Source organism: Felis catus, chromosome B1 (assembly GCF_018350175.1).
Source record: "Felis catus isolate Fca126 chromosome B1, F.catus_Fca126_mat1.0, whole genome shotgun sequence".
NCBI lineage: Eukaryota > Metazoa > Chordata > Mammalia > Carnivora > Felidae > Felis > Felis catus.
Window position 1 is genome coordinate 3,641,080 of NC_058371.1, and position 27,325 is coordinate 3,668,404.

At 36.5% G+C, this 27,325-nt stretch overlaps 1 protein-coding gene and 1 long non-coding RNA gene across 5 annotated transcripts in view; one reads left to right on the plus strand and one right to left on the minus strand.

The window, feature by feature from the left end:
- The window catches only part of CSMD1 (CUB and Sushi multiple domains 1), a 2,016,427-nt gene that overhangs the window by 908,426 nt on the left and 1,080,676 nt on the right, over positions 1 to 27,325 (minus strand). The window lies entirely within an intron of this gene.
- Positions 1 to 27,325, plus strand: part of LOC123385163 — a 157,132-nt gene that overhangs the window by 121,841 nt on the left and 7,966 nt on the right. For 2 of the 3 annotated variants that reach the window (XR_006597308.1, XR_006597307.1), the window contains exons 2-3: positions 14,669 to 14,712; positions 15,379 to 15,484. This is a non-coding gene — a long non-coding RNA (uncharacterized LOC123385163). Of the gene's footprint in view, positions 1 to 14,668; positions 14,729 to 15,378; positions 15,485 to 27,325 lie in introns of all 3 variants that reach the window. The other variant, XR_006597309.1, reaches the window with a different exon arrangement.

Below are 27,325 nucleotides of genomic sequence, written 5' to 3' on the forward strand. Positions count from 1 at the left end.
TGATAGCAATTGTAACGTCTATATTGAATTACCGATTTTGAATCCTCCCTTTGTTGAGGCTACCTAAAGATTTCCCAGTTTCTTTAAAAGAACACACCCCTTGGTTTCATTGATCTTTTTTATTGTCCTTGTATAGTCTAATCTATTTTCCTTCCTTCTACTGACTCTGGGCTTCATATGTGATTTTTTTCATACATGTTTCTTGAGGTATAAAGTTAGGTTATTTGAGATTTTTCTTCTTTCTTGAGGTAGGCACAGAACGCTGTGAGCTTTCCTCTTAGTACTGCTTTTGCTGCACCCTGTATGTTTTTTTTTTTTAATTTTTTTTCAACATTTATTTATTTTTGGGACAGAGAGAGACAGAGCGTGAACAGGGGAGGGGCAGAGAGAGAGGGAGACACAGAATCGGAAACAGGCTCCAGGCTCTGAGCCATCAGCCCAGAGCCCGACGCGGGGCTCGAACTCACGGACCGCGAGATCGTGACCTGGCTGAAGTCGGATGCTTAACTGACTGCGCCACCCAGGCACCCCGCACCCTGTATGTTTTTATTTTCATTTGTCTCCAGGTATTTTTTTTAACCCATTGATTGTTCAGTAGCATAGTGTTTAGTTTCCACATATTTGTGAATCTTCTGGGTTTTTTTTCCTTGTAATTAACTTCCAGTTTCATACCACTATGAACAGAAAAGATGCTTCACAGGATGTCAGTCCTCTTAAATTTACTGAGATTGCTTTATCGCCTGACATATAATCTATTCTATAGAATGTTCCATGTGCACTTGAGAAGAATATGCATGTGCTGCTTTGGAATGGAATGTTCTTTATGTATCAGCTAAGTTCATCTGGTCTAATAGTTCCCTTATTGATTTTATGTCTGCATGTTGTGTCTGTTGATGTAAGTGGGGTATTAAAATTCCCTACTATGAATGTATTGCTGTTTATTTCTCCCTTTAGATCTGTTAATGTTCACTTTATATGTTTAGGTGTTCCCATGTTTGATGCATAAATACTTTCAAATATTATATCAACTTGTTGAATTTACCTATTTATCATCATGCAATACCTTTGTCTCTTATTATAGTCTTTAATGTCCACTTTGATATATGTGCAGCTACCCCAGCTTTCTTTTGGCTAACATTACATTATATCTTTTTCCACCTCTTCACTATCAGTTTGTTTGGTCTTACATCTGGAATAAATATCTTGGAGGCAGCATATAGAAAGGTCTTTTTTTTTCCAGTGGTATGCTTAGATTGCTTTATCTTTTATATACCTCTTATAGGGATTTTAGCTTGTGAGTACATGAAGCTTACATATAGCAACATATATATTTAACAGTCTATTTCAATTCAATAACAACTTAAGTTTAATTGCATTCTACAGCTCTACGTGTTTACTCTCCCCCATCCCAGATTGTATGTTTTTGATGTCACATTTTACATCTTTTTAACTTGTTTCTTAATTATTACAGGGTTTTTAAAATTACATTTGTCTTTTAACGTTCCTACTAGCTTTATAGTGATTAGTCCACTACCTTTGCTATATATTTACCTTTTCCAGTGAGACTTTCACTTTCCTATGTTTTATTGTTACTAAATAATGTCCTTTCTCTTTAGCTTAAAAAAGTCCATTTAATAATTTCTCATAGTGCTGGTTTCCTGGTGATGAACTCCTTTAGCTTTCGCCTATCTGTAAAAGTCGCTCTCTTCCATTTTGAATGATAACTGGGTCGGATGGAATATTCTTGGTTGGAAGATTTCTTTCAGCACTTTGAATATATTGCGACACTCCTGGTCTACAGTTTCTTCAGCTAAAAAATCCTCAGATGGTCTTGTGGGGGTTGCCTGGTACACAACCAGTAGCTATGCTCATTTAAGATTCTCTCCTTGTCTTTAACTTTTGACATTTTAATTATAATGTGTCTTGGTGTGGGACTCTTTGGATTTATCTTATTTGGAACTCTCTGGGATTCCTGAATCTGTTTCCCAGCTTAGGGCAATTTTTAGCCATTATTTCTTCAAATAAGTTTTCTGCCTCTTTCTCTCTCTTCTTCTGAGACTCTTACAATACAAATGTTATTGTGGTTGATGTTGTCCACATGGTTCTTAAACTGTCTTAATTTTTTTTTTTCATTCTTTATTTTTGCTGCTTGGACTGGGTGATTTCCACTGCCTTATGTTGCAGGTCACTGATCCATTCTCCAGCTTCATCCAGTCTGCTGGTGAACTTCTCTAGTGTATTTTTCAGTTTACTTATTCAGCACTGTGACTTTTGTTTGGTACTTTCTTACATTTTCTATTTGTTCAAGTTCTCACTGTGTTCATTCTTCCCCTGAGTTTTGTGAACATCTTTATGGCCATTACTCTGAACTATTTATCAGGTAAATTACTTATCTCCATCTCATTCAGGCTCCCCCCCCAACCCCACTGTTTGATTATGTTACTTTATTTGGAACCTATTCTCTGGTTTCTTTCTTCCTCTCTTCCTCTTTCCTTCCTTCCTTCTTTTTTTTTGTTTTTGGTGTGCTTGTTTCATTTTGCCCAACTCTTTGTGTAGGTGAAGCCACTACCTCTGCCAGTGTTGAAGGAGTAGCCTTGTGTTGGAGATGAACCTTTTTGTTCAACCTAGACCTAGCCCTTGACTGTCTGTGAAACTTTTATGATTTCTAAGCACACTATTTCATTTTTATAGCTCCCAATTGTTGAGGGTGTGCCAAAACCTATCAGTGTGCTACAGGAAAGGATCTTAGTCGAAGATTCAGTCCAGAACTTCAGGAAGTAGCTTTGAAATAAACCAAATATCTACATTGCCATGGGACCACATATGTAAGTTTTGCTTACTACCACAGCCAGGAAATCTGGAGGCATCCCCTAATAGCAATTACAAAAATCAGGGATCCAGGTCAGTTGTGCAGTCTCCTTTCTATGAATTCCAGCAAGTCCTAGCAAGGCAGAGGGAGAGCACAAAGATGGCATCCCCTGGCCCACCTTCTCTGAGAGCACCTCCATAGTCCATAGATGTGTGCTAAATCTGAAGCCACCCTTCAGGCCAAAGCTCTAGGCCAAGAAAGTAGGCTTCTTTCCAAGAAAGGCTAGGTTGTGTTTCAGTCTGCTATGTATGCAGAACCCAAGGACTACGGTCTGCCAAGAACTGCCTCTCTGATTGTTCTTATCACAGAACCCTGGAGCACTGGCCCTCTGCCTTCCTAAATCAGGTGGCCCAAAAACTGTGTCACCAGACATAAACATTGGGGTACCCAATCTCTCCCTTGGAGAGATACTGGAATTCTGTAGCACAGCAGTGGGAGAGTATGAAGATACTGCCTGCTGGCTAGAGTGAGACAGAATAAAGGGGCAATGATGGCACTCACGAAAAAAAAAAATAAGGAATGAAAGAAATGGTGCCAATTGACTTTAGCAAGGCAGAGGGAGGGCTGGAAGATGGGTACACCAGCTTATCACCAGGGAGTATCCCAAAAGGCCCAAGCCCCTGAAACAAGTGCTTTACAATTAGCAAATGAATCTCTTTCACATAAAGTCTGGGCACTTTTCAAAGAGCTGCTTCAGAGCTGGGCCCTGGGGCAGGTATCTGCCTGCAGGCCCTCTCAGATCCCTTTCTTAGTTTGGCAGAGCCCCACAGGTCTCCTTGGTGACAGCCTCACTGGTCTTCAAAGCCAGGGGCGTTGGGTGCATACCTCTCAGGTGTTGCTCTTACAAATTACAGCTCCTGATGTGGGGTAAGAACCCTTGTTTCTCAAGATGAAGCTCCAGGTTTTAAGTTGCCTCTTGACTCTGGGTCACTGGCTATGGTAGGTTTTATGGAAAGACTCTCAGTCTCTGTGGTTCCCCTCTTGTCTGCCTCATGTGATAGGGTTTTTTTTCCCATAGTAAATTTTTCAGTATTTAGCAGTAGATTTGGTATGTCCATGAGTGGAAGTGAATTCTGGATCTTCCTTGGTCTCCACATTGAACCAGAACCTCAGAAAAGTCTTAAAATCTCTGCAGCTAGGGTTGAGCCTTCATCTCCCTGCCCCTCATGACAAACAGGACAGGGAAGGGGCCGAGCTAAGGTGAGCTTACAGGTGTTTTGTCTGTGTAGGACCCTGAAACCTAGGTGTTGAAACTCAAAGTCAGTGTCAGCAGGAAATGGTTGTCTATTTGGATGCGTTGGTTTTATAGCATAACATGGAAAACAATGTCAGTCAATATTGTGGCTTAAATAAGAAAAATGTCTCATTCAAAAGCATATTTATATGAATAAAAACCTACAGCTCCCTCATTGGAGTGTGCGTGTGATGAACTTTGAGGAAAGGTTTGTACACTTCTTAACATTTTCTTCTAATGTTGATTTGTGGGAAATCATCACTGAGAGAGGATGTTTGTGGTTTGGGGTCGATTTTCTTCCTGGGGTATTGTCTTTATCCGGTATTAGAAGTATCTACAAAGGCAGTTCCAGAGTATGAAGAAACAGTGCCATTATGGTGATACTAACAGTGACATGTACTCTATGATATGACTCTAGGCAAAGGGACACTATAAATTTGCACTTAAATATATGTTTTTATTTCTATTTTTTTGCAGAGAATGCATGCAAGTGGGGGAGAGGGGCAAAAGGGGACAGAGAGACAGAATGAATCATAAGCAGGCTCCACACTCAGCACCAAGCCCAGTGTGGGGCTTGATCCCACGACCTTGTGATCACAACCAGACACAAAATCAGGAGTCTGATGCCCAACCAATAAATTAGAAGCAAATTGATTCACTTCGTGGGAATGTCCTTAATACTTTAATATAGATCAGCAAAAATTTCCAGTAATACAGTAGAATATTTATAGGTATTAAGTAATCATAGTACTAATTACCACATGAAGAGTCTTCCCTGTAGTATGCTTCCTAGAATAAAGTTTTTAATACTTGTCATCTTTAAATATATCAATAAGGCCTAGAATTACAGTTCAGTTTACCACAGATTGTTTTAGCTGAACATCTTTGTAACTTTCAAAGCATCACTGCTCGTATTTATTTAAGACACCATTGGCAAAGCTGGTGAGTCTTGGAAGAAAATTCGTTAGTCTCTGTCTACATTCTGAATTTTGGGCTTAAAATTAATGGTTTTCTTAAATGCCAAAGCACTCAAGAAGTAGGAGTCAACCAGGGATGGGTCTCTCATTTCTTTGGCTCCCAGCTGAATGTCAGACTTACTTTACTTATTCCAGGTGTTCTGGAAAAACAAATGTTTACAATGTTTGAGTCTTGTGTTTGTTTTTCAACTTGGAAACTCATCAGAATGTGGGTGTTTTAAAAATGATGGACATCTATGCTCAAGTGCATTTTTACTGAATTAGAATTAGCTTGTTTGATGAACTTTTGTGAGGAAGGTCAGGACCAACTACCCCTTAACTGGCTTCAGCCCATTGTCTCAAGTGGAAAAGGCAACTACTGAACAAGATGTACAGGATGGTGACCTTTGTCTCTGTAGAGCTGATTTTTATTGTTTGTTTGTTATAACTAAGAACTGCAGAATTAACAACAACAAAAAAGATGTTCAAAGGCTTTAGTTTGGATCCACACAAGAGAGAACAAAGTGTGCAAGTAGAGATTGCCAGTTCAGTCCACAATAGTGAATGCACAATGCAGCATTCTATTTAAGCATAAGACTGTACTATCTTAATGCAGAGATGCAAAGGAAGATAGGAGTTTTGTTTCCAAGGATCTTAGGGAAAGGAGAAAGGAAAAAAACAACACAGAATCTGACTATAGCTGTAGAGTCAAATACTTTTAAAAATACTTTTAAGACATACTTAAAAACATACTTTTTTTTAACAGATTAAAGTAGTACAAATTTAGATTTAGAGGTGGGGCAAGGAAAACGCTGTAACTTTATTCTTCAACTCTAATCTCCTCTCAGAGTGGGATTCCTTAAACAGATTTGTTTAAATTACTCAAATCCGGGGGTACTTGGGTGGCTCAATCAGGTAAATGGCTGACATCAGCTCAGGTCACGATCTTGTGGGTGGTGAGTTTGAGCCCCACATGGGGCTCTGCACTGGTGTTGGAGAGCCTGCTTGGGAGTCAGTCAGTCTCTCTCTCTCTCTCTCTCTGCCCATTCCCCACTTGTGCTCTCTCTCAAACTAAATAAATAAACTTAAAAACATAAAGTACTCACATCCAGAATAAACATTTTAAAATGAGGCATTTTTATGGCTGGTATACTAGGGATTCTGCTGGAGTGATACTCTAAAATAGACCACTGGAGGCATCATTTTGGCTATAGCTGGGTTCCCTATTGCTTCCCAGCCAAGGATTAAAAAGGTAGGACAGAAAAATCCTCCCAAAGTAATAGCTTGCTTAGAATTCTCCAGATTTTTTTTTTTTTTTTGCTTAGTTAATTATGTGCACATAGTCTTTATTGATGTAACTTTCCCTGTTTATTTTACTAGAGGAAAGAATACAGACACTTGGGTGTTGTGCTATATCCGCAACATGTGCTGTCTGTCTCCATTGACGTTTCTAATGGTATTTGGCTCTCGTAGCCTAGCTCAAGCTGGGTAAGAAGATCTTGATATGTAGGGTCTTAATACTAAGTCGAGGGAAAGTGGCAGATGTTAACCTTATTAAATCAATCAAGCCGCAGAATTAAAGTTCAACTTATTGCAGTTTAATTAGTACTGTGGCTAGTTAAAAGCCTGTAAACAATATCATCTTTCACCAAACATTTATCCTGACATTTTGTATGTTGTTAAGGAATCCTCAAAAAGCCTGTCCAATAAACTTACAAGAACATTATTCATTTGGGGTGGACTTTAATGTTAATTGCTTTAAAAAAGTAGAATGTAATGAATCACTAACAACAAAAGTTAAAGGTGTTGAATTTTAAGGGTACACAAAAGGTATTTCATTTTCTCTTTTCTACACAATCGTTACTAGAATTCGTGATTTTATGAAATTGAAATATGCTTCAGAATTTCTTATTCCAGTGAGAACACACTTCTAGTAAAAAAAAAAAAACACAAAACTTAAGAGTATATGCATTTTACATTTTTGCTTTCTAACATCCTAAAATTTTTGTAAATATTTTGTATTCCCAGAGTAGGAAAAATGTTTTTTTAATTATGGTAAAATGTCTCATTAAAAAGAAAAAAAAAAAAGACATCATTTTCCTCCTAGTCATCAGGCTCATCATATATTTGGATTCTTACATAGTATAGTAATGGACTTATTTCAAACACAACTTGATGGTGGGACCTCGTTAATTGCTGTATTCAGCAATGTGATTTAAAAAAAAAAGATGAATTAAGATTTATAGTACATGTGAAACTGATTAGTTTAAAATACTTTTTGGGGGGCTCCTTTTAAAATGTGCTTCTTTGCAAACTAAAGACACTTGTTCTATCACCTGAACTATCTTAAACTGTTTTAAAAGACTTTCAACTTAGTCCCGCTAAAATGGATACATAAGAATAATCTATGGGAATGTGTGTGGGAGGTAGGGAAAGCAGTGTTTACCGCTGTGTGTGCTCTTGCCTGCCCCCTCACTACCCTCTTTTTGGGAAAAAGGTTTGGGAAGTCTTTGACAAGGGAAGAGATGAGAGTCCAGGCACAGAGTATGATACTTTGGAAAAGACAAGAGCAAGCAGGAGTGTTAGAATGTTTTATTTTCAAGTGTGGTGTTTTGGTAAGAGACTGATAGTTCTTACACTCAGGAAAAAATTTAATTATTTTTGAAAATATTCATCCAATTTGTGTGCCTCTTGTGTGATTAGAATGATGGGAAGTTCCTTAAAGCAAAAACACAGGTCAGATTTATTGAGGGTTATATACTTTATGATGAGTTTGATTTTTATCATTTATAGCTTGGGACCAATTAGTCCAAGGTGGATGTACTTCTCTGTTGTGACCCGGTCGGTCACATTCAACAAAGCTATATTCCCTATCTCTGGTAGACTCTCTGGTGTGTGTAGGTGAAAAATACACAAAAACATAAAGCAAGGTCTTGGGTGCAGAAAACTCACAGGCCACTGCAGAGGAACATATTAGACAAATATTGGCCACAATATATGAACCTGCAGTCTACACAGTTTAACCTTTTAAGGCACGTTTTTGAAAACAGAAAGTCTAGATTTAAAATGGCGAGACTTCACAATGAAGTCTAATAACATTACAAAGACCATGAGAATCCTGGGTAGACCAGAATCTGAATTCTATTTGAATCCAAGTGAATCAGTAAAGAGTTGATTGATAAACCCACTCAATCCATCCGTGGTCTGTTCATTGATTTAACCTGCACTCTAGTACCTATAAGTGTAGGTGAGTTTGTTCAATTGCTACAAGAGTTGACATGTAAATACAGAGGAAAAAGATAAGTCATCTTGCACTAACTTCCATCTTGTGTCCACAGAAATCCATAATCAGAGTAGTTGTAAGGGAAAATTGCCACAATTTTCAAAATGAGCAATTGATTATCTTTCAAATATTTTCAAAACCTGAAGGAAAGCTAATGACAGCAGGGCAAGATCATTGCTACCTTCTGTAGGAGTGTGACAGTAGTTGAAAATCATCCCCCCCAAGTAGGTAGGCCAGGCTCATGCATTCTGCACCCGGTGTTCAGTAAGGGACACAAGGTTGGTAGGTTTGTTTGAGTTTTCCAAGAAGAACATTATAATTAGGAGAGTGGAAGACAGATGGAAGTAGTATTTACTAAAAATTTACCAGGCACCCGGATTGAAGCTCAGTGATACATATAATCAAGAGGAACCCAGATTTGAACTCCCAAACCTACCCTCAATCATTTTTTCATTGTGCTCACTTCATAATTATAACACGCTTCTATCTAACATTTAAAATCATGCTCCTATTCACACATTTCCTCTGTTAAAATTATGAATTTAAAAAGCAAGACTATGACCTTTATTTTTCTCTAAAAATGTTCCAAATTACAAAAGCTCCAAGAGTAGAAATGGAAATTGTTAGAATAATTAGCATAACAGAATTATTATGTGGAAGATTCTCAGAGGTATTGTATTCTATATTTTAGCAAAATCCAGATCAGGATATTTATCAGCTACAATTGGTTATTTCATTTGGTGGATTTTCACATACATTAATAACAGACATTTTACCCATCTATACTTTTATTTTCTTTATGAAAACATCAAATAAGATATCACTAGGTAAGATGTGATTGATTCATATGCAGCGAGAGCCTCACAGAATATTACTTGAATTGTACATTCAACAGGAAACTTGATGTACAGTTTAAACAGCCATGAAACTTCATTAAATGCCATTTCTAGTCACTAGTCATATGCTCACTTAGATTGACCTTGTTCTATCACACAGCCCCAATTTCAAAACAGCCAAGTGTAAAACACAGTCCCTAATTATAAAACACTTGATAGACACACTTCTCTGGCTCCCAAATATATTATGAGGATGGCATAAGTTCACTTACGTAAAATCTTTTGGAAGTGTGCATCGTATGGAGCGTTAAATGAACATGAATATGTTGCTAATTCCTGCTAACTCCGAGTTAGTAAAACTAAGGCACTGAATCTGCATTTCACCTCAGTGCACTATAGTTTTGCTATCCAGTCAATGACTTTGTGCTTACAAAGCTTTACTCTACAAGAAAATCAAAATTACGGACAATGTACCTTTTCTTTCTAGCTCAAGAAAAAAAAAATCACAGGTTAAAGGGAATGATTCCTTATGTCATTCATGTTTTGGGAAAAAACACGAGTGTACATAACTTCTAAGCAATGGATGAACACGCTGAAAGGTTCTGTTCAATGGGAACCAGCAGTAGTCCAGGTAGGAACCAGCAAATTGAGCACACTGCCATAAAGATTGGGCAAAAAAGGAGACGTTCTGCTGGGGAATAATTAGAGATGATTGATGCTACGGACCTGTCTTGTTCTTTTAGTCAGTACTTGGAAATCAGCGTGGGCCCCGGACGACCCCAGCTGCCATGTGCTGGCTGTCACTCTAGGCTTCTCTGCGGGCGCCTCGCTTTAATTATTTGGAATGAGGGTAGCCGAGGAGGTTTTCTTTATAGTCGACGGCACTAGCTGTCGCTCTACAACAATTAGAGACCTAAATACAAGTGATCGTTCTCATCTCAACAATCTCTGTGGAACACAGACTATCCAAGTGAAGTCCCTTTGTTATTAACTTGACACTTTGGATAAGTCCAAATATTTTCATTAGATAGTTACATAATATGTCTTCTTTTTTATACAAAGCAACATCCTTCAGAAGTGAATTATTAAATGTGATAACTATATATCTACACGATAAACTTGTACCATTTTCTAACAGTAGTATTTGTTAGCTTCTTAAAGTTGTTTTTTTTTTTTTAATGTTTATTTATTTTTGAGAGAAAGACAGAGTGTGAGTAGCGGAGGAGCAGAGAGAGAGGGAGACACAGAAACTAAAGCAAGTTCCAGGCTCTGAGCTGTCAGCACAGAACCCGAAGCAGGGCTTGAACTCAAGAATGGCGAGATCATAGCCTGAGATGAAGTCTGACGCTTAACCGACTGAGCTCCGCCCCCCCCCCCAGGTGCCCCATTATTTGTTTGCTTCTTAACACTTATCACTCATGGCCAGGGGCTGCAAGGGTATGAAATGGAATTTTGCATTAATGATGATAGGATAGTCATTCTGATATAGTAAATATTGAGCCAACAATCTGACAAATTAATCTCCTAAAATGCATAAATTGTTCAATTTATCAATGGAGAATAAACCAGTCAGATTGTTTGTGAATGACAGGCTGTACTCAGGAACCCAACCCCAAAGTGTTCCTTTGATTTGAAGTAGTTCACCTTGAAAAAAATCTTAAAAATCTTGGTTTCAAAGATAAAAACTGGAGACCTGGAGATGTATAAATAATGTAAAGGCAGATAACCTGTGCCCAGTTTCTTTTATAAGATATTACAAATTACTTACTTTGTATTGTAGTTATTTTAACCATGAAATATTTTGAGTATGATTTTTGAAAAGTTCTACCACCAATATTTAAATAGAGAAAAATTATAATTTTACATATAGAAAATAATAGAAAACAAGCTCCAGGAGATTAGTGATGGCCATTTCAGGATGATATATAATTTTAATATTTTTGAAAATCTGTATTTTTCTATGTAATTATGTTAGTCATTGAGGAAAAGAGCTGTTGTAAAGTGTCAAAAAATAACGACAATATTTATCATACAGAGATGGCTCAGAGTGGGGGAAAAGTAGCATTTAAGACCCAATATTCAATAGATTTACTAAAACTTCAATTAGTGCCCAAGTGTGTGGGAGTGGGGTGTGAGGAGAGGGTTGTGTGTACATTGGTCTGCAACGAAGAAAAAAAAAAACCCGTAAGTCACATACTGCCAACCAATATATAATTTTAAATTCGTCTTTGGTCCCGTTTCAGGAATTTTCATAATAAATCTATGTTATGATAAAATTATATTAACATACATTTAAAAACAAGAACACTATATATTTTAATTAAACAATAAGCTTGATTCTTGCTAAATAACTAAGTCCCCAAACTACCATTTTAATTGGATGCTATGAAATGTCCTATTTCAACTGTAATTCTTCTTCCATATCCTGTAATATTGATAATTGTTTTAAAGTAATTTTATGACATAAAAATTTTGAAATTCTAAATATTTCTGCTCACCAAACTGGAAAGATGGTTTGATTTCTTGAAACACTGAATTGCTATCAAATGCATATCTGAGGCACCTAATTAGAAGGAGTTTTGATTGAGGAGCACCTGGTGGCTCAGTCTGTTGTGTCTGATTCTTGGTTTCAGCTCAGGGCATGATCTCAGGGTTCCTGAGTTTGAGCCCCACATGGGGCTCTGTGCTGATAGTGCGGAGGTTGGGATTCTCTCTCTCTCTCCCCGTCTCTCTGCCCCTCCCCTGCTGGATCCTCTGTCTCTGCCACTTCCCTGCTTGCACAAGCCCTGTCTCTCTCTCAAATAAGCTTTTTAAAAAAGGAGTTTATGTGTAATGTAAATGAGTTTAATTGGCCTTTTCTCCAAGCAACGAGTTTCCATGGATATGTATACCTACTCAATTAAGAAGTATTTGACAACTCATGAAGAAAAAGAATTTAATGAAGAAAGAAGAAAAACGAAACAAAATATGGCCTTGGACTACAAACCCCAGCAGAATTCAACTAGAATTTGAGATTTTTTTTCCTAAACGCCAATTTTTTTTTTTTTTTTTTTTTTTTTACAAGGTAGCTAAAACTTGCATTTGGCAGTATGGATATACACAGTGCTCTGTTTCCAATCTCTTCTCTTTTCCTCGTCAACAAGGAAAGGGGTACATTTAACACAATTCCTTAAGCAAATCGTTTTTTCAGAAAGTGACACAGCCAATGCAAAAACCAGCAGCTGATGATGTCAGTATGTCACCAAATATCTTCAAAGTCATTATTTGCTTACCTGGCATCACAGGGTATTCTAAGCAATGCATTCAAGTTGTTTAATGAGACACATAAAATCCTGAGTTGAAATCATCCGTAATGTAGAGCAGTAAAGGAATTTTATTACGTTAGTCTTACCGTAGCCTCCCAAAATCATGACTTCACAGGGTACCAAAATAAAACCTTAATCATTTAGACCTAGCCTGAGTAAAATACCAGCAAAATGGCTGGAATATGTTGACTGCATAGTGTCATAGCCAGTGGTATTTCTAATTAAAAGATCGAGAATGTGTCTAATACTATCTTCACTTGGTTTTATTAGCCTATCAAACCAATTTGTGGGAAATTACTATAGCTGAATGGCTGCCCTTATTGTCATGTATTCCCAAAAGGTTTCTCTCATCTCACTTAGCATTTAAGTAACAAATATATGATATCCAATATGCACTGGCATTTAGAACATGCATTTTATTAGGACCAAATTAAAAAGGGATTTGTGGGGTGCCTAGGTGGCTCAGTGGGTTCAGTGTCAGACTCTTGATCTCAGCTCAGATTGTGATCTCACTGTTCATGTGATCAAGCCCTGAGTTGGGCTCGGTGCTGACAGTGTGGAGCCTGCTTGGGATTCAGTCCTATTTTCTCTCTCTCTCTCTCTCTCTCTCTCTCTCTCTCTCTCTCTCAAAATAGATAAAATTTAAAAAAGGGGTTTTGCAAGTTATATACAGTGGAAAAAGTAAAATTGAAGCTAATCAATACATAGGATGGGGGGGTGGCTCAGTATGCTGGGCATCTGACTTCAGCTCAGTTCATGATCTCATGGTTCATGGGTTCAAGCCCCACGTCGGGGTTCTGTGCTGACAGCTCAGAGCCTGGTGCCTGCTTTGGATCCTGTGTCGTCGTCTCTCTCTGCCTCTCCCCGGCTTATCCTCTTTATCATAAATAAATAAACAATGAAACATAATAATAAATAAATAGGAGGGTCAGACCCATATCGCATTCGGAGTAGCAAATACCCTCCTCCCCAGTAGACTGACTTGAACATGGTTTTAAGTCTACTGACTCTGGTGTTCCTCAGAGTTAAAAGTTATGGTCTGTAATAGTACATTGCAGGGCAGGGCATTTGTATAAAACACAGAAGTTTTGATAAGCCTTTGGTAAGGCTACACTAGGAACTGAGCATTCCAGTATATTTCTAATGTACTGTTTGACCTGGAGTTTTCAAATGACAGCAATTCTATAGCAGTTTTTCGTCAAAAGCAGGTGCGTTGTGTCCAAGGAGGTGAGGGTCCCTCTCTTGACTGCCATTTCCCTTCTGCCTCCACACAGCCACCCCTCAAACATGCCTGTTGCTTCTGAGTCTCGAGTAAGAATGCATATTAAGTAATTGATGTTAAATGTGTAAACACAAAATTAAGAACTGTTAACTTTTTGGGGGGCAAACTTTTGTACTAAAAGCATTTTGAATTTGCTCATGCCTCCATGTAATAGAGCTAACCAAGGAGCCTAATCATTGCAGGTGTCCTGTTCACCCCAAACCCAACAGGAAGGTCTAGAGTTCCTGGCGTAAGAATCCATCATCCCTCATTATAAAATGTCTAATTTGAAAGTCAGAAAACATGAAGTAACTTATACAAACGACCAATTAAAAAAAATATTTAAAAATGGTAATCAGTTGGTATGCCTGGGTGGCTCAATTCATTAAGCACCTGACTCTTGACGGGGGCTCAGGTCATGATCGCACGGTGGTGAGATTGAGCCCTGTGTCAGGCGGAGTGTGGAGCCTGCTTGGGACTCTCTCTCTCTCCCTCTCTCTCTCTGCCCCCCATCCTCCCTCCCTCCCTCTCTCAAATAAATAAATAAATAAGGTAGTAAATTTAAGAATTAATCTTCACTACCTGACCATGTGTAAATGGTCAGCTAACTACTAATGTAAAAGCTAACTACTTGCTTTAGAACATTGTGTTTCTAGGTGGAAGATGAATATAATCAGAAATGTAACTTCTTTATCACACAGGTCAGTTGAAATGATCACTAGATTCATGAGAAATTAATTATGTTTAAAAATACTATAACCACAGTAATGTTCACAAAGTTTTTACAAAGACAACAAACCCACACGGTGTAAAGGCACTTTTTTTTCTCCAGAAATGAAGTATTATGAATGACCTTGGTAGTCTAAGTGCCGAATCTTTTCCATTATTTTCACAATCTACATCCTTGATGTATTTCCTATGCAGGTCTTCCTTGATTTACAATGGGGTTACGTCCTGGTAAATCCACGGTAAGCTGAAAATACGGTGAGTCAACATGCATCGAATACACTAACCTATAGAATAGCGTAGTTTAGCGTAGGCTCCCTTGAATGTACTCAGAACTCTTGTATTAGCCTACGGGGGGTAAAATCGTCTAACACCAAGCACCTTTTATGAAGCGTTGACTGTCTATGAAATTTATTAAATACTGTTCTGAGAGTGACAAACAGAAGGGTTTGTGTAGCTATGGGATGGTTGTCAGAGCATTGGTTCCTCATCCTGGTGACCACACACATGACTGGGAGATGCTACTTGTCACCACCCAGCATCACCAGAGACCTCAAACCACAAATCACCAGCTCAGGAAAAGATCTGAATTCAACATTCCGAGTGTATTTTCTCCTGAATGTGTATCACTTTTACACCATCCTAACGTTGAAAAAGCTTAGGCGAACCATCCTAAGTCTGTATCTCAAACTTCTATTGACAATAGCAAAAGGCACTAAATTCAGAGAACATTGACAGAAAAGGCAAATCAAAAGACAACTCTTCAAAGAATTCAAAATTAGTATTACAGTAGGCAAACTAATCGTCCGGTAATTCCACAGTATTAACTAGGCTGGATGTATTATCTTAGGGAGATGATGAGAGCTTGTCTTCCTCATCAACATTTGCTGCTAATTTCCTTTCCTTAGGGTTCTAAGGGATGGAACATCAAGAAATGGTTTGAAATGGCGAATATGAAGGTCGACGAGAAGCCCCTTTAATCTTCAACAAACAACACATGAAGTCGTTTAAAAGGTAAATATTGATTTTTGTCAATAATTATTCCAGAAATCATGTGGTTAGACCCAAGACTGTCCTGATGAATCACACAAATTGTAGCTCCTAAGGCTGTAATGATCATTTTTACTAAAAGCTCAGATTTATTGAAAGACTAGTATGTTCCAGTCACTATTCCAACCCTTTCATATCAATTATGCTCATAAAATCCTATGACATAGGTATTATCTTTGCCATTATTTCAATACTAATGCAAACAATAATTACGGTCCGTAGAGAACTTTATAATTTGCACTCGCTAAGTGCTCACATACACATTATCTCAATGGGTCCTAATGCAGCTCTTTGAAATAGGTTTACTACGGGGAATAAATCGGAAATTTAGCAACTTTTCTAAATCTATCTTGCTTGCAAGGTGTGGCAATGGTAAAAGCATCTGGATTTTATATAGTGTCCGTGTTAAAGAGTGCAGTGAAACTGTTTCATCTTTTTGGTGTGGATGTTAAAAAAGATGATCTTTTCCTTAGTGAATAAACTCCACTTGTCGTCTAAAATCATTTTACCTTATATGTGTTGTCCTACCTCTGGGCTTCGTCTCTAGTTGCATGGAGCTACTTGTCTCTCCTTCCACCAATTCTACACCACGTTGATTACTTTAGCTCCATAAGTTTAAAAAAAAAATGTCTAAAATTTCCAACTCTGTTCTTTTTAAAACTCATTTTGGCTCTTCTGGACCCTCTGTGATTTCATAGAAATTTTAGAGTCACTACATCAATTTCTATACATACCAGAGAAACAAAAACAGCCATCAGGCTCTTGATTGGAATTGTGTTGATTCTATATACCAACTACAGATGGGTATGTGTACATTTTAAAAATATCATCTTCTGGTCTCTACCTCTCCTTAAGCCTTTTATGATTTCTCTTGGTTATGATTTATAGTTTGAGCACACAGTCTGGCACATGCTTTTTTTTTAAATATGTATTCCTTATAAGTAATTCTATTATAAATTCCTTATATGTAATACTATTATAAATAGTATAATTTTAAAATTTCATTTTCTAATTCATGGCTGCTATTGATTTAAATTTTGGCCTTGCCCCAGCAACTTGTTAACACACTTGTCCTTGTAGGTTTGTATAGATTATTTTATTTTATTATTATTTTTTAATTTTTTAAAGTTTATTCATTTTTGAGAGAGAGAGACGGAGTACGAGTGGGGTAGGGGCAGAGAGAAACACAAAGTCCAAAGCAGGCTCCAGGCTCTAAGCTGTCAGCACAGAGCCTGATGCGGGGCTTGAACGCATGAACCATGAGATTATGACCTGAGCGGAATTCTGACACTTAACCGATGGAGCCACCCCGGGTGCCCCTGTATTATTTTAAATTCTACAGTGGTGATGACATCATATAAATCAAGACAGTTTCACTAATTTTGTTTTAGTTCTAGCACTAGCTAGGAACTCCCCTACAATGTGAATAGAATTGTAAAATTAGACATTGTTGCCTTGTTACTAATCTTATGAGAAATGTTTTCAAGCTTTCATCATTAAGAAATTAGCTATAAATTTCCTGTAGGTACCCTTTACTGGGTTGAAGAACTTTCATCAGCACCCAGAGAAATGAGAATTTGTGTCCAAAATGAGTGTTGAGTATTCGTCAAAAGTCTTATGTCCCTTTATTCATTAACACTCATTATGCTAATACTGTAAATTGCATCAGTTTTCAAATTTTGAGCTTTTGATTTCCTGGGATGGACTCCACTTGGTCAGAATACATCATGAATTTTTTTTCGGGGCGCCTGGGTGGCGCAGTCGGTTAAGTGTCCGACTTCAGCCAGGTCACGGTCTCGCGGTCCGTGAGTTCGAGCCCCGCGTCAGGCTCTGGGCTGACAGCTCGGAGCCTGGAGCCTGCTTCAGATTCTGTGTCTCTCTCTCTCTCTGCCCCTCCCCCATTCATTCTGTGTCTCTCTCTGTCCCAAAAATAAATAAAAAACGTTGAAAAAAAAATAAAAAAAAAAAAGATTACATAATGAATTTTTTAAATTGCTGGGTTTGATCTGCCACAATTTTATAGTGATTTGTTTCCATTTTCATTTCAAAATATTTTCTTATTATCTTTGTGATACCTATTTTGACCTGTGTGTTATTTGGAAGCACGTCGTTTAATTTCCAAATATTTGGAGATTTTCCAGATAGTGTTGCTTCAATCTTTAGTCTAATGCTGATGTGATTAGAGAATATATTTTTTATATAATTTTAAACACTTTAAATTTATTTAGCTATCTTGGTGAATGTTCCATGAGTATTCTCTCATGGAGGGGTGTTTTAAAAAAGCAAATATGTCAATTTAGTTAATAGGTTAAGTTTCCATATACTTATTAATTTATATCTACATGTTCTGTTAATAAGAGAATTAATCTCCAACTAACTGTAGATTTATTTCACTTCTTTCAGTTTTTGCTTCATTTATACTGAAGTTCTGTTATTTAATATACATAATATTTAATATTACTTTACATCCTTTTGATAAATTGGCTGCTTTGTTACTATGTATTGTGTATTACATATTGTCCACCATTACTTCTGCAATACCTCCTTGTTCTAAAATCGTTTTTGTCTGATATCAATATAAGTTCAGCTTTCTTTGATTAGTGCTCACTTTACCTATCTCACCTTTCTATTTTTAACTGCTTTTAATATTAATGCCTTTTATATTAGTGTATATTTCCTAATATACTTCATGTACTTGGGCTTGCTTATAACTGATAGGTTTCCCATTTATTTGGGAATTTTAGAGCACTTAATCATATGTGTATTAATGTATCTAGGTTTCAGACCAACTTTTGCTTTCAACTTTTTTCTCTTTTTGTTCATTCTTTTGCTTTTTGCTGTCTTCTGATGGATTAATGCATTTTTAAAAATCTGTTACATTTTCTTTATGATCTTACTGGCTAAATCTTGCTTTTTAATTGTTATTACATCTTAGTGGTTGCTGGAAGGTTATCAGATGTATTGTTTTATCTTACACAGTCTACCTTCAAACACAGCGTATGCAGAATGTAAGAACAGTACCACCGTATGCTTTAATGTCCCTACTCCTATCCTATGTGTTACTCTTGTCATATATTTTATTGTACATACATTGTAAACACTAAAATAGATTAGTTTTATTTGTGCTTTAAAACTTATTATGTACTGAATTATCTCAAAGATGTTAAAATGAGAAATATATTTCTAAGTCATATGTTCACCCTTTCAAGAGCTCTCCTTTCCTTCCTGTAAGTCAAAAGTGCATTTGTTGTTATTCTTCTTCTGCCTATATACATTTTCAAAATATTTCTGACACTGTCTATCTACTTTCTTGAAGACATTTTCGTTGGGTATAAAAGTTTAAATGACAGATAATTTTTTTGTTCTGAACTTTGAAGATATTGTTCTATTGTCTTCAGAACCAGACAGTTTATCTTCTGAGAATGAACCTACCATCATATTATATTTGTTCCTTTGTACATTATATTCCTTTGTACATTATATTTGTAATTCTAGACGCTAAAAGATTTTCATTTTATACCTGGTTTGCAAGAATGTGACTATAGAGTCTTGTATGATTTTCTTTGTTTTTTCATATTGGTGTTGATTATGCTTCTAGGATCTGAAGGTTTATACTTTTCATCAAATCTAGTAATTTTTCAGCCAACAATCTACAAGTATTTTTCCCCCTGTGTCTACAGATTCATATTGTGTGTATATTACATCAGTTGACGTTGTCCCACAGATCAACAAATGTATTATCAGGTTTTTTTTTCCTTTTCTCTGTGGTTGATGATCAATGGGAAGTAGTATACTATTGGTGAAGGGGTGGCAGAATTATTAACAGTGGAATTATTGGAGAGTGTCATAATCATGAAAATTGAAAATTGCCCCAGATGTGAACTTAGCAACAGGGACTAAATGGGAAATAGTGGGGAATCCAGAGGTGAGAAAGCAAAGAGCAGACAAAGTAAGTCAACAGTTTTTTAGAGCATGTAGAGATTTAGTCAATGACAGAAAATTTTCACTGGAGTCTTTTCAAAAAGGGAATAATGAATGCAACTTCCTCAGGATTATTATTAGGCTTGTTAATATACGTAGAGTCCTTAAAACAGTCCCTGAAACATAGTATGTTCTATACATACTTGTAAAAAGTAAAAATAAGGGATGTGTAGTCTGGATTTTTTTTCATTACTGAAGTATTGAAGTATAGTTGGTACACAATGTTACATTAGTTTCAGGCACACAACAGAGAGATTCACCAAGTATATATTTATGTTATGCTTCTTACAAGTATGGCTTCTGTATGACACCATACAGTGCTACTACGATGGCGTCGATTATATTCCTTATGCTGCACCTTTTACCCCATGATTTACTTGTTCCATAACTGGAAGCTTGTACCTCCCACTCTTCTGTATCCATTTTGCCCAACCCCCTCGCCTCTGACAACCATGTTTGTTTTCTGTATTTATAATTCTGATTCTGGTTTTTGTGTATTCATTTCCATTTATGAGTGGAGTCATATGGTATTTGTCTTTCTCAGTATGACTTATTTCACACTAAGCCCATCCTGTTGTCTCAAGTGTTATGATCCCACCTTTTTTATAGCTGTGTAATATTTCATTACAGATATAGATAGATGGATAGATATAACTGTGTGTGTGTACACAGTTTCCTTATTTATTTGTTTATTGATAGGCACTTAGGTTGCTTCCATGTCTTGGCTATTGTAAATCATTCTGCAATATAAGAATGTATCTTCTCAGTGTTTTCATTTTCCCTGGGTAAATACCCAATAGTGGAATTATTGGATCATATGGTACCGCTATTTTTAATTTTTTTTAGGAATCTCTGTACTATTTTCCACAGTGGCTATACATACCCACAAACAGTGCATGAGAATTCCTATTTCTCTACATCCTTGCCAACATGTGTTTGTTTTCTTGATTTAGACATTCTGACAGGCATATGGTGTTTTGATTTGCATTTCCCTGCTGATGAGTGATGTTGAGCATCTTTTCATGTTTATGTTGGCTGTCTTTAGATCTTCTTTGGAAAAATGTGTATTCAGGTCCTCTGCCCATGTTTTAATTTTTTTGTGTGTGTGCGTTGATTTGTATAAAGTATTTATATATTTTGGATATTAATGCTTTATCATATATATCATTTGCAAATATCTTCTTTAATTCAGTAGGTTGTCTTTTTGTTTTGTGGAATGTTTCCTTTGCTGTGTTATAGCTTTTAATTTTGATGTAGTTGGATAGTTTTTGCTTTTGTTTCTCTTGCCTTAAGAGACATATCTAGAAAAATGTCAGTGTCTGAGAAATCACTGCCTATGTTCTCTGCTAGGCTTTTTATGGTTTCAGGCCTCAAGTTTATGTCTTTAATCCATTTGAGATTATTTCTGTGTATGGTGTTACACTGTAGTCCAGTTTTATTCTTTTCCAGTTTTTATTATTTTCACAGCAGCATTTATTAAAGACACTGTCTTTTTCCACCTGTATATCCTTACCTCCTTTGTCATAGATTAACTGACCATATTTATGTGGGTTTATTTCTGGGGTCCCTATTCTTTTCTAGTCTATGTGAGCATTTTTGCACCAGTACCATACTGTTTTGATTACTACAACTTTGTAGTATATCTTGAAATCTGGGAGTTTGATACCTCCAGCCTCATTATTCTTTCTCAGAATTGCTTTGGCTATTCAGGGTCTTCTGTGGTTCCATGCAAATTTAGGATTATTCTAGTTTGTGAAAAATCATGTTGGTAGAGATTTTGATGGAGATTGTATTGAACCCATATATTGCTTTGGGTAATATGGACATTTAACAATGTTCTTCTAATATATAAGCGTGGAATATCTTTTGTTTGCATACTCTTCAATTTCCTTGATCAGTGTTTTATAGTTTTCAGAGTAAATTTTTTTTTTTTTGTCTTTGGTTAAGTTTACTCCTGGGTATTTTATTCTTTTTGGTGCAATTAAAAATGGTGTTATTTTTAAATTTCTATAACTTTGTTAGTTTATGGAAACATTACTGATTTCTGGGTTTTAATTTTGTATCCTTCACTTTACTGAATTCATTTATTCTAGTAATTTTGTGTGTGTGTGGAGTCTTTAGGATTTTCTATGTACAGTATCATGTCATCTACAAATAATGACAGTTTCAATTTTTACCAATATGGATGCCTCTTCTTTTGTCTGATTACTACAGCTAGTAACAGGAGCTACATACAGTATTATGTTGAATGAAAGTGGAAAGAGTGCAAATACTTGTCTTGTTCCTGATCTTAGAGGAAAATCTGTTTTTCACTATTCAGTATGCTGTTAGCTGTGAAGTTTCACACATGGCCTTCATTATGTTGAGGAATATTCCCTCTATCCCCATTTTTCTAACATATTTTATTATAATGAATTTCAGTCTTGTCAGATGCTTTTTCTGCACCTACTAGATTATCATATGGGTATTATCCTTTGTTTTATTGATGTCACTTATTCATTTGTGAATACTGAACCATCATTACATCCCTGAAATAAATCTCACCTAATTTTTGTGAATCATCCTTTTTTCTGGAATTATCTTCTTAATTTATGGTATTATACGGTTTGCTAATATTTTGTTCAGGATTTTTGTATCTATGTTCATCTGGGATGTTGACCTGTAGTTCTCTTTTTTTGTATTTTTGTTTGGTTTTGGTATTAGGGTAATGCTGGTGTTGTAGGATATATCTGGAAACATTTCTTCCTCTTCTACTTTTTGAAATAGTTTGAGAGAATAAGTATGAACTCTTCTTTAAATATCTGGTAGAATTCACAGGTGAATCCATCTGGCCCAAACAATTATGTTACTTGTAATCAGTCTGTTCAGATTTTCTATTTTTTCCTGGTTCAGTTTTGCAAGGTTGTTACATTTCTAGGGATTTATCTATTTCTTCTAGGTTGTTAACTTTGTTGGTATATAATTTTTCATAGTATTCTCTTAAATAAAATCAGAAACATAGAGGAAAATAAACAACTGGAACCACAGAAATACAAAGGGTTATAAGAGGATAAATTTGGGTTCTCTTATTTTCTTGATGAGTCTGGCTATGGGTTTTGTTTATCTTTTTTTTTAATTTTGTTTATTTTGTTTATCTTTTCACAGAATCAGCTCTTGGTTTCATCGATTTTTTTGTATTTTTTTGTCTCTATATCATTTATTGCTCCTATGCTCTTCATTATTTCCTTTCCTCTATTCACTTGAGGGTTTATTCTTCATTTTCTAGTTCGTTTAGATGTAAGCATAGGTGGTGGTGGTGGTTGTTGTTTTCTTGTTTTTTGAAGTAAGGCTGCATTGCTATGTACTTCCCTCTTAGAACTGCCTTGGCTGTGTCCAAGAGATTTTGGACCATTGTGTTTTCATTTTCATTTGTCTCCATGTGTTTTTATTTCTTCTTTGATTTAGTCATTGACCCATTAGTTGTTTAGTATGTTGATTAGTCTCCAAGTGTTTGTGTTATTTTTTTCTTACGATGTATCTCCAGCTTTATACTGTTGTGGTTGGAAAAGATGTATGATACCAATCTTAAATTTATTGAGGCTTGTTTTATGGCCTAGTATGTGATCTATCCCAGAGAATGTTCCATGTGCACTTGAAAGGAATGTGGATTCTGTGGTTTCTGTACATCTGTGTTATGTCCATCTGGTCTGATGTGTTATTCAAAGACTGTTGCCTTAATGATTTTCTGTCTGGATGATCTATCTATTGGTTAAGTAGAGTATTAAAGACTCCTACTATTATTATATCACCACAAATTTCTATCTTTAGGTCCATTAATAGGTGCTTTATGTATTTAGGTATTCAATTATTGGATTTATAAACATATCCTCATCTTGGATTGATCCATTTACTATTTTGCAGTGCCCTTCTTTGTGTTTTGTTACAGTCTTTCTTTTAAAAAATTCTTTTGTCATGTTTATTTACTTTTGAGAGTGAGCAGGGGAGGGGCAGAGAGAGAGGGAGACACAGAATCTGAAGCAGGCTCCAGGCTGAGCTATCAGCACAGAGCCGGGTGCAGGGCTTGAACTCATGAAGTGTGAGATCATGACATGAGCCGAAGTCAGATGCTTAACAGACTGAGCCACCCAGATGCCCCTGTTATAGTCTTTTTTTAAAGACTATTTTGACTGATACAAGTATTGCTACCCTGTTTTTTTCCCCTTCTTCCATTTACATGGTGAATGCTTTTCCATTCCTTTATTTTCAGGCTGTATTCATTTTTAGGTCTGAGTTGTGTCACTTACAGGCTGCATATAGATGGGTATTTTTGTTTGCTTGTTTGTTTCTAATACACTCCACCACTCTGCCTTTTGATTAGAGCATTTGGTCCATTTACATATAAAGTAATTATTGATAGCTAGGTACTTATTATACTTGTTTTTTTGTTTGGTTTTTTAGTTCTACTTGGTTCCTTCTTGCTCTTTATTTGTGATTGATAAGTATAATTTTTGGTTTAGTTTTCTTTCACTTTATTTTTTGAGTTTCATAGGTTTTGGATTTGTGGTTACCATGAGGTTCATATATAACATCCTACATAAATACCACTCCATATTAATTTGTTCATTATTTAAGTTCAAACACATTCATAAATATTTCATTTTTTTAATTCATCGTTTCTTATGTCCCAATATGGCCATTTTTTTCTACTTAAAGAAATACCTTTAACACTTCTTCTAAGGATGATTTATTGTTGAAAAACTCCTTTATCTTTTTTTTTTTTTTTTTTTTTTTTTTGGTCTGGGAAACTCTTCATTTTTCCTTCCAATCTGAATGCTAATCCTGCCAAGTAGAATGTTCTTGGTTGTGTTTTTTTTTTTTTTTTTCTTTTTCTTCCTTTTAACACTTCGAATATATCATGCCAAACCCTTGTGGCCTGCAAAGTTTCTGTGGAAAAATCAGCTGATAGCCTTCTAAGTTTTCCCTTGCAGGTAAATTTTTATTTCTCTTGCTGCTTTTAAAATTATTGTTTTATCTTTAATCTTTGACATTTTAATTACTATGTGTCAGAATGTGGACCTCCTTGGATTCATCTTGTTTGGAACTCTCAGTGATTCTTGATGTCTTATTTCCTTCACTAGGGAAGTTTTTAGCTATTAAGTTTTCTACATCTTTCTTTCTCTCTAGGGCCCCTATAATGGGAATGTTTGTTTGCTTCATATTCAAAATATCTCGTAATCTATCATCATTTTTAAAATTCTTTTATTTTTTGCTGTTCAGCTTGTATGACTTGCATTAGCCTGTCTTCCTGATTGCAGATACGTTCTTCTGAGTCATCTCATGTACTATTGATTCCCTCTAGTATGACTTTCCAGCTACTGTATTATCCAAACCTGATAGGTTCTTTTAATATTTTCTACTTCTTTATTGAAGGTCTCACTGAATATTTCAACCCTTTTCTCCATTTTATTGAGTGTCTTTATAATCATTATTAAGCACATTGCTTATCTCTGTTTCATTTAGTTCTTTTTCTGAGTTTTTTCTTTCTTCTCTTGGAACATATTCCTCTGTTCCCCAATTTTGCTTGACTTTATTTTTATGGATGAGGCAAAATAACTACTTCTAAACTTGAAGTAGTTTTCTTGTGTCTGGTGTCCCCTGTGCAGACAATGTGTATTTGGTGAATTTTGCTGTCTGGCTAGAGCTGCAGCTGTATGTGGTAGTTTCCCTTTTCAACCATGGATTTTTATAGAAATAAGAAAAAAAAAAGGAAAAAAATATGTAAAAATTAAGAAAAATGACAGCAAAACCCTGCAAAACCATGGCTTGTTTTCTCTGCCCCGGCATCACAGGGCAGCTGGTGTGGGCTTAAGGACCTTGGACTTGCTGACTTTGCAATCTTCCAGTGAAGATGCACTCACCCGTTATGATGTCTGGGCCAGCCCTTTATGGTATCCGGATCCCTCCCTAGTCTGAGACTTTTAAGGGAGAGGAGAGAGAACATTCCAGTAGTCTCTCAGCCCTTTAAAATCATTTTTTTTATGTGTGTGTCCCAGCAGGGCAGATGGGGGCTTGTGGATCCCGGGCTTGCTAAAGTCACTCATTTTCTTGACGATAGAACCTTCCAGTTATGGACTGGGGATCCAATAAGTATGGCATCTGAGCCCACCCTTTAGGATGTCCAGACTCTGTTCTGGGCTTTCAAGGTGGAAAGGGAGACAGAATCCCATAGCTCCTTGACCCTTTTAAACCTCAGCTGCTTCTTCTGTGCACCAGCATGACTAGGGCTGGTGTGGGCTTGTGGCCCCTGAGCTCACCAAGATTGCAAGTTCACGAAGACACTGGACCCACCCATTATGGTGTCCAGATCCTGCTCCTGTCTAGGATTTTAAGGTGGGTGGGAGCATTAACTGTGTCATTCTCCAATGCCCTCTGACCTGGAGAGCTTTCCTGTAGCTCCTCTGCCACTTAGCAGATTTCTTGGGTTGTCTTTTTCATATGCTAGTTGCTGTTTAATCTGTAGCTTTTTTTTTCTGTGCCCAAGGACAGAGAGATCTGTTTCTAGTCCCTCAGTATTATCCTTCCCCACTGTCATTCATATTGTTGGGGGTGAAGGTTACCTTCATAACGGTGTCTCTGTCTCTTTTGCTTTTCTCTTGCCATTCTGTGTTTGGATGTGCAGCAGCTGCCTCAATTCTTCCTCAGGATTAGTTCTATTAACAGGTATAATTTGGTGTGTTCCATGGAGCAGGTGAGTTCAGAGTCTTCTCACATCACCATCTTGAACTGGAACCTCCTCATTGTTTTGATTTGAATTTCCCTGATAAGTAATGTTGAGTAGTTTTTCATGTGTATGTTAGTCATCTGCGTATCTTCTTTGGAAAGAAATGTGTGTTCATGTTTTCTACCCATTTTTTATTCCAAATATTTGCTTTTTTAGTGTTGGCCTATATAAATTTTTGGTGTATTCTGGATATTAACCCCTTACCGGTTACATCATTTGCAAATATCTTCTCCCATGCAGTAGGTTGCCTTTCTTGTTGACGATTACCTTTGCTATTCGGAAGCCTTTTATTTGGGTGTAATCCCCTAAATTCATTTTCACTTTTGTTTCCCTTGTCTTAGGAGACCTATCTGGGAAAATGTTGCTAATGCCAGTGTCCGAGAGATTTGTGCCTAGGTTTTGTTTTAGTAGTTTTATGGTTTCCAGTGTTATATTTAAATGTTTCATTCATTTTGTGTTTTTGTTTTTGTACGGTGTAAGAAACTGATCCAGGTTTATTTTGTGTGTATCTGTCCAGTTTTCACAACACCATTTATTATACAGACTATCTTCCCCATTGCATAGGCCTGCCTCTTTTGTCATAGATTACTTGATCATATGAGTGTGAGTTTCTTTCTGGGTTCTCCATTCTGGTCAGTTGATCTATGTGTTCATTTTTATTCTGGTACCATATTGTGTTGATTACTATAGCTTTGTAGTATAACTTGAAATCTGGAATTGTAGGACCTCCAAGTTTGCTTTTCTTTCTCAAGATTGCTTTGGCTATTTGGGGTCTTTGTGGTTCCATACATATTTTAATATTATTTGTTCCAGTTCTCTGAAAAATGGTGTTGGTATTATGATAAGGATTGCACTGAACCCATTTCTTTGGGTAGTAGAGACATTTCAACAATATTCTTCTAACCCATGAACACGGATTATTTTTACACTTGTTTGGTTGTTTCCAAGTGCTTTCATCAGCGTCTTACAGTTTTTACAGTACATGTCTTTGACCTTCTTGGCTGAGTTTATTCCTAGGCATTTTTTTTTCTTTTTCCTGCAATTGTAAATAGAATTGTTTCCTT